Raw genomic sequence first — 7,500 nt, forward strand, 5'->3', positions numbered from 1 at the left:
ATAGGGGGGGTGTGGATATTAAATGGTATGGCCTGTCTCACGCCTGCGGGTTGAAAACTTCGATCTCACGCCGGCTCACGCTTGCGGGCCAATTTCTCACGCCTGATTGAAAAATGTGAGTTGTTGCCGTCTTGCTTGACACAATTTCCAAAAATATGTTAACTCAGACCCATGTAAGGAACGAAAACCATGTGTAAAATGAATAAATAACAATACCTTCCTCGCGATCTCTGATTTTTGAAGTGAAAAGCACTGGGAGCGAGCTCGAGTTTATACGCGTCCTAAAACTGGGACTCGATAACTTCGCCTTCGGCAGACTTCGCACGTCTTCGGAAGACGTCGGACGTCTTCGGAAGTTTCGGACTTCTTTGGGAATCTTCGGAAATGATCGTGTCGTCTTCAAAAATCCCAGCACTCCCAGGATAAAAATCTCACGCTTATATCTCAGAGAAAGTTGGCAGGTATATCTTCGGCATGTTCAGTTTTCTTCGCTGTTTCTGAAAATACAGTATACTTCATGTAAGGTGCTCTCGGAAACCTCCATTTTCATTGGCGTTCGAAAACGAACGGTTCATTGTTTTATCATTCACGAATTGTTTCGTTGCCCAATAGAATATCCTGTTTTGAGATTTTCGTGGCGTCCTTGGGGAAAGGTTTTGTTGACGCCTGTGGCATTTTAAGTTTTCTATTATAACTTCCGCTTGCGAAAAAAGAATCACTTACAGTCTGTACGAGAGAAACAGCTACAAATTACCTGCCAATACATGCTCCTGACATACTTCAGAAGAACTGCTACTACTACTGTTGTTGTCGCTCCTGCTGCTGCTGCCCTTCGGGATGATCTCAATATTTTCACTTTCGTCCTCACACGATGATGCCGTAACAATTGTTGTCGAATTGATGACAACTTTTGGTTGTGTACTCGGCTTATCGGATAGTATTTTATCCAGGTCATCGAAGAATGGTGGTTTTTTGCTTGGTGTGGCGTTTCCCGTCTTCTTAAGTTCGTCTTTGTATCGGCGGTATGCCGTTACAAGAGTGTGGAGGCGGGTTTTGCAGGCTTCTCCGTCGCGGTCTTCATATCCACAGGCCATTAAAAAGTCGCCAATTTCTTGCCATATTGGCTTTTTCCTAGTACAGGACTTCAGTCTTAGCTGGACGTTTTCGTCTCTCCATTTTTCGAGCAAAAATCTAGTCTCACTGTCCTCCCACGTTCTTCCGCGAACTTTTTTTGGAGCCGCCATTTTGAAGCAGTTTAGTTTCGCGCGAAAGTTAAACTACCTCCTACAGGTTGTTTAGTTAAACACGTTTTAAACATGTTCAGATTGCGTCAGCGCGCGATGTGAACTGTTTTTATTTTAAACTGAGTTTAACTAAACATTATTTAAACATGTTTAAGCGTTGGTGTGAACGGGGTATTAGACTACCTAATACAACATAATAAACAGCACCACAGTAAAGTACTGCTCAGTAGCTTTAATTTGAATGGTGATACTTGAGGATTTCATCAACAGACTCCAAAGCTAGAACTACCTTGTACAGCATAATAAACAGTACCACAGGAAAGTACTACTCCGTAGCTTTCAATTGAATGGTCAGACTTTAGAATTTCATTCACACACTCAAAAAGTTAGAACGAACCACCTTGTACAGCATGATAAACAGCACCACGGGAAAGTACTGCTCCATAGCTTTTATTTGAATGGTGACACTTTACAATTTCATCCACAGAGTCAAAAGTTAGAACGAACCACCTTGTACAGCATACATGTAATAAACAGCACCTCAGGAAAGTACTGCTCCGTTGCTTTCAGTTGAATGGTCACACTTTAGGATTTTATCCACAGACGCAGAAGGTAGAATCACCTTGTGTAGCATATTAAACAGCCACCACAGGAAAGTACTGCTCAGTAATTTTCGTTTGAATGGTTACAGTTTAGGATTTCACCCAAGGACTCTAACCTCAGAATCACCCGTGATGGTTATTCAAATTCACGGCTATCCTGATCGTACGTTTTTATTGCCGCTATTTTTGTTTTTTGCTTTACAGAAGATGTAACGGCTTTAGAAGAAAACAAACCGAAAGCTGACCTCAATGGAGAAGAGACATCAAGTGAAGATGAGGATGAACTAACACAAGAGGGACATGAGCTGAAAGATATGTTGGAACGAGATGAAGGAAAAGAGTCCTGGGACGAGGATGAAGACGATGAAGATCCGGACGGGGATGAAATGAAGGGAACTTCTGCTTTGTTTTTACAAGGTTAGAAATCATGGCGCAACAACAATCTTTTTTTGTACTCACAAAGTACATCAGTGAAAGTATTGAAAGTAAAAGTAGAGTACTGGCTGCCTGGAATAACCATAGAGGCTAGTGGACCCAGGCAGCCCGTTGATAATGGTATTAAGACTGAGTGGAGTCCAATTCGGTCTCTCATACTACTACATCAGAAATTTCTGCAATTTGATTGGCTTAGAGCAGTGGTATTTCAGCTTAATTTGAAATACCTACATGCGAAAATTACAAACCTTTTGTGGGTAGTAGTATAAACAAATAATAGCATGATTTGTACTTGATATGTGGCATAAATACCACTTGTGATATTTCAAAATTGTCTCAAATTTCACTCGCCGTTACAATTTCGAAATATCGCTCGGGGTATAATAATTTATGCCAAATATCACTACAAATCATGCTATTACCTATACTAATCATACGAGTGATAACCAAAATCAGACTACCACGTAGCGGGAGTCCGATTTGCTTAATCACGAGTAGAGTAAAGACGCGGCGGTTGCATAGCGCAGGAAAATGCTACGACTTGTTTCCCTATGCGGCCACTCACACAGCGAAGTGAGGTAGAATTAATTACAAAACTGACCGATCACCTTACGTGCAAGTCACTTGACAAGGCAGAAATCGAGGCGATTACGATTATCCAAAGAGAGAATATCGTAAGTCAAATGCTACAAAGGGGATTGCTCTGGCCAATCACATGAGAGGCAATTAATTAAATGAACCAATCACAATATAGAGTAAAGACTTGCAGGTGGCATAGCGCGGAAAATGCTATGACTTGTTTCACTTTTAGTTGTTTGACATGTGGCCGGTCACAGCGTTGAGGCAGGAAATTTGCCTTAAGTGCGAAAAAACTTAATTACAAAATGTGGAACAAAGGTTGATTATCTTGAGTGTGTTTTGCCCCTATATGATCTCAAATGTATTTTGTGTTTGTAGAGGTGACAAAAACAAAAAGAATAAGTCTGGGAGTGGCTCCAGTACTTCTTCAAATGGCCGTTCATCGACCCCTACGATTTCTACAGACAGCGCTGCTAATACCATTGCTGCCGCTGTTACAAAGCTGAGTCAGGACAGACCAGGGACTCCCTGTAAGTATATCCCCACTATTTTCCGGGTACGTAGATGAAATTGTATTAAGTGACCGTATAAATGAAACCTATTTAGCAAAACCTTGGCCAGGAACTATTTCTCTTTTACAGTATTTTACAAAATAGCGTTTTAGATGTTTCATTTGTTCCCGATCAGTTTCAAGTTCCCCGTGTTGAAACAATTTTTTAAATTGCTTGGGTTTTGTAGCAAAATCAAAGAAGCGCCCAGCAAGTGCAAGCAAAAAAGGTACCCCAGGCGAAGAAGGAAGTCAGCAAGCAAAAAACCTTGTGTATCCCCGGCACCTTCCGCGGAAGGGGCAGGAGAAGGCTCAAGAACAAGCACCCCAACACCGACCGGTAGTGAAGAAGGCCCCCAGGGAATCACTGAAGAAGCCGTGAGATGGTACCTCACAAGAAAGCCAATGACCAGCAAGGGCCTTTTGCAAAAGTTCAAGAGCAAACGAACGGGCCTGTCAAATGATGAGACCGTGAAAAAGCTTGCTGCTACTGTTAGAAAGATACAACCCGAACGGAAAACCATCAAAGGGAAACTTTATCTGTCGCTTAAACCACAGAGCTGAGATGTGCGCGCGAGAAGGTCTTTTGTTTCGTCGCATTCTGGCTTAATCTCCTCTTACGAGCCTGATTAACTTGCTTTAATAATTGATCTTTTTACCTTGGGTTGTGTGTTAAGCCATTCGTAGTTTAGTCAAAAAACATCAGCGTAATTTGCAAGTTATGCGTCATTACTACCAATAGAGCGTTTTCACTCACGTAGCCAGCATCTATGGAAAATTCATTGAAACAAAAGAAAGTGTTTACATAAGAAAAGAGCTCAACTCCCACAAGAATTGCTCGTAACACCAACATGGCCGCCATTTTATTGTTTAGGAACACCAATATGGTTTCTGTGACGTCATTTGAAACGTTCTATGACGCATGCGATTTCAAGCCTAAAATCCTCGTCGCATGCACAGTGCGTTTATATTGAGCCAGTACAGTCAAACCCCGTTGATACCGACACTGAAGAAGCCATATTAGGTGTCCGTATTAAGTGGGTTGAATTTAGAGAAAATGTAGGGGCTTTCTTTCCCCAGGGACAAAGCAAGCTGTGTGTAATAACGAGGTGTCCGTATTAAGCGGGTTGAATTTAGAGAAAATGTAGGGGCTTTCTTTCCTCAGGGACAAAGCAAACTGTCTGTAATAACGAGGTGTCCGTATTAAGCGGGTTGAATTTAGAGAAAATGTAGGGACTTTCTTTCCCCAGGGACAAAGCAAACTGTCCGTAATAATGAGGTGTCCGTATTAAGCGGGTGTCCGTAAAGCAGGGTTTGACTGCACAAGTTCCTGATCTTATCCCAATACAGATGACGATTGAAGAGGATCTGCTAATTTTAGACTGTTCACAGTACCCTATTCTCCCGTAAGATTGTCGAGACCGAGCACCTACCTTTACGGGCGGCCATCTTGTTTTTGAAATGGACCGAGGGTTTAAGCATCGGGTTCAACCTTCCCCCACTTCCTAAGTGTATTTTATACTGACTCATCCCCAGGCTATACTCGGTGAGTAGGCGACTGTGAACAGTGTGAGCAGACCGGCGCTCTCCAAACTGAGCCAACCAGGGGGCGGTTAATTTAAGAACTGTTTTAAATAGCAAGACCGGTTTCGGAAATCTAAAATGATTTCCTCCGTCAGTTGCTTTAACAGTTAGTTGCTCGTGGGGTTGCGAGCAAAAGAAATTAGAAAGACCAAGGGAACGTTTAGCGTTAACGCAAAGGATGCTGGGAGGGGTAAGCTAGAAAATGAGATAAATTAGAGTCTTGGTGGCCTACCTACTCGTAAAATACTAAATAACAGCAAGACAAACCGTTGTGAATCAAAATCACGATAATTTGTAATTAAAGGTTGTAATATACGCGCAATAGTTTCTGAGGTGCCTCTGATGTACGGTATAGTCGCTGTCGTAACAGAGCCAGAGTTGGTCTAAGTGTTGGAATCAGTGTTACAGTGAGTGTTCCGTCTAACAAAGTCCGTGTTGTAATTGTTCTTACTAAAAACGTTGTTAAGATAATCAGTCTCGTCTTGTAGGCTGTCAGGTGAGTCACAGTAACACTGATTCCAACACTCAGACCAACTCTGGCCCTGTTACGACAGCGACTATACCGTACATCAGAGGCACCTCTGAAACTATTGCCCGTATATTACAACCTTACAATATACGTGTTGCACACAAACCGATAACCACTTTACGGCGACTGCTTACTAATGTCAAGGACAAAGACAAACCGGAGGACAGACAGGAGCGGTATACAAGATCAAATGCTGCGACTGCCAGGCTTCTTACATTGGTGAAACCGGCAGAAACCTAAGCACGCGACTGACCCAACACAAACGAGCGACGAGGAATGGTGACGTCAACAATCTCATTGCTGAGCACTATTTAAAGACGAAACATCAAATTGACTGGGACTGTGCGACATGTATAACGTATTCTACAGACTACTATTAACGTCTTACTTTAGTAAGCTGGTTTACTAACTTAGAACAAACGCCAGTGAATCGTAGCCAGCAGTTACCAGCGCCGTACAAACGACTTATTGACGAGATCAAGCAAAACTATAACTACGAGAGAACGACTGGAGAACTGACAATTTGACTAGCAGTAGACGACTGTTCAACTTTGACAATAGACGGAGCGAAACGCACCAATTACTGATTACGAGTCTTCATAGCCAATAACATCACGGCTTAACTGACAGACGACCAATAACATCGCGACGTAATTGACCAATCAGATCAATAACCAGAGTATAATACCATCAACTGACGTGATACAACTCACTTTGACTCTGAAGATGACTACCGCACAGGTTGTCGAAACGTCAGTCACTGTCAACAACAAAAGTAAGTCCTATTCAGGACTACGTTCACCCGGACGATCAAACTCAAACTACTTTTGAAATGACTCCTGGGCTCAAACCTTTCACAAAACAAACAAAAACAAAGAAAACTTTAAGTCAAATCTCGTCCTCGTAATTGTCCTCGAATCTAAAGGACTCTATCGTTGCATTTTGACGTCAAGAAGTAGGATTGTTAGTCAACAATAAAGTGTTTTCAATTGACTTCATGGAGTTCATATTGGTGTTCTAGGACAATGAAACCACCACCATGTTGGCGTCCCTAACCAAAAACTTTTTTCTTATGTAAACCCTTTCTTTTGTTCCGATAAAGTTGCATAGATGCTGGCTACGTGAGAGTGAACACTCTATACCAGGAGCCGATTACTAGAGAGACTTAGGTTATATGGATAGGTTCACGCCGCATACTTAATATTTGCGCGTTTTCCGTCCAATCGTTACTCTGGGTACCAGAGGTTTTTTTTTCGCGTGCGACGAGGAGCCTCGTCGGTAGAAGACTTAACCGTAACCGGAAACCGCGCATGAAACACCTCTGGCACCCAGGGTATCCAATCGTTGGTTTTTCAACGAAATGGTCGCAAATGAAGAATTGCGTGGTAACGCTACAAGCGAGCTCAAGTAAACACGATAGTGAGGAAGAAAGCGAGAAAATAAAATAGCAGCAAAATCTAAGAAGCAAGACAAAATCGCTGAACGTGCAGCACGTACCACTATTTGGCATTTTCCTTTGCCACTATATCGCACGCCTTCAAACTTGAGTAAGACAACACTGATTAGTGAGCTTTCTTGGCGGCTACTTATGCACAGGTAACGACAAAAAAGAGGTAGCTGAATCACCGATAAAATGAATCAGCATATCTGCTTAATGGATAAAAAATGGCCAAAAACATTCCAGTTACAAGTACCCTTCAAGAATAATACATAGAAAAGACGGCATCTACAAATTTCACGTTTTATTTCTGTGGCTGAAGAACACATATACCGTGTGGCTGTAAAATTTAATACCTCCAAAAGTTGTGGACTAGGAAAATCTCAAGTGTGCTTCTTAAACCGACCAACCCATACATTTTAGATGTGAAAAGTGATATCATTAACCAAAGGTTATATTTCCTGACGACTGTAAAAATGCCCATTTTTCTTTTAAGCGAATGCTGACAACTATACACCGATATCTCTCGGCGAGAGAATGGT

The sequence above is a fragment of the Porites lutea genome, chromosome 12 (assembly GCF_958299795.1).
Source record: "Porites lutea chromosome 12, jaPorLute2.1, whole genome shotgun sequence".
NCBI lineage: Eukaryota > Metazoa > Cnidaria > Anthozoa > Scleractinia > Poritidae > Porites > Porites lutea.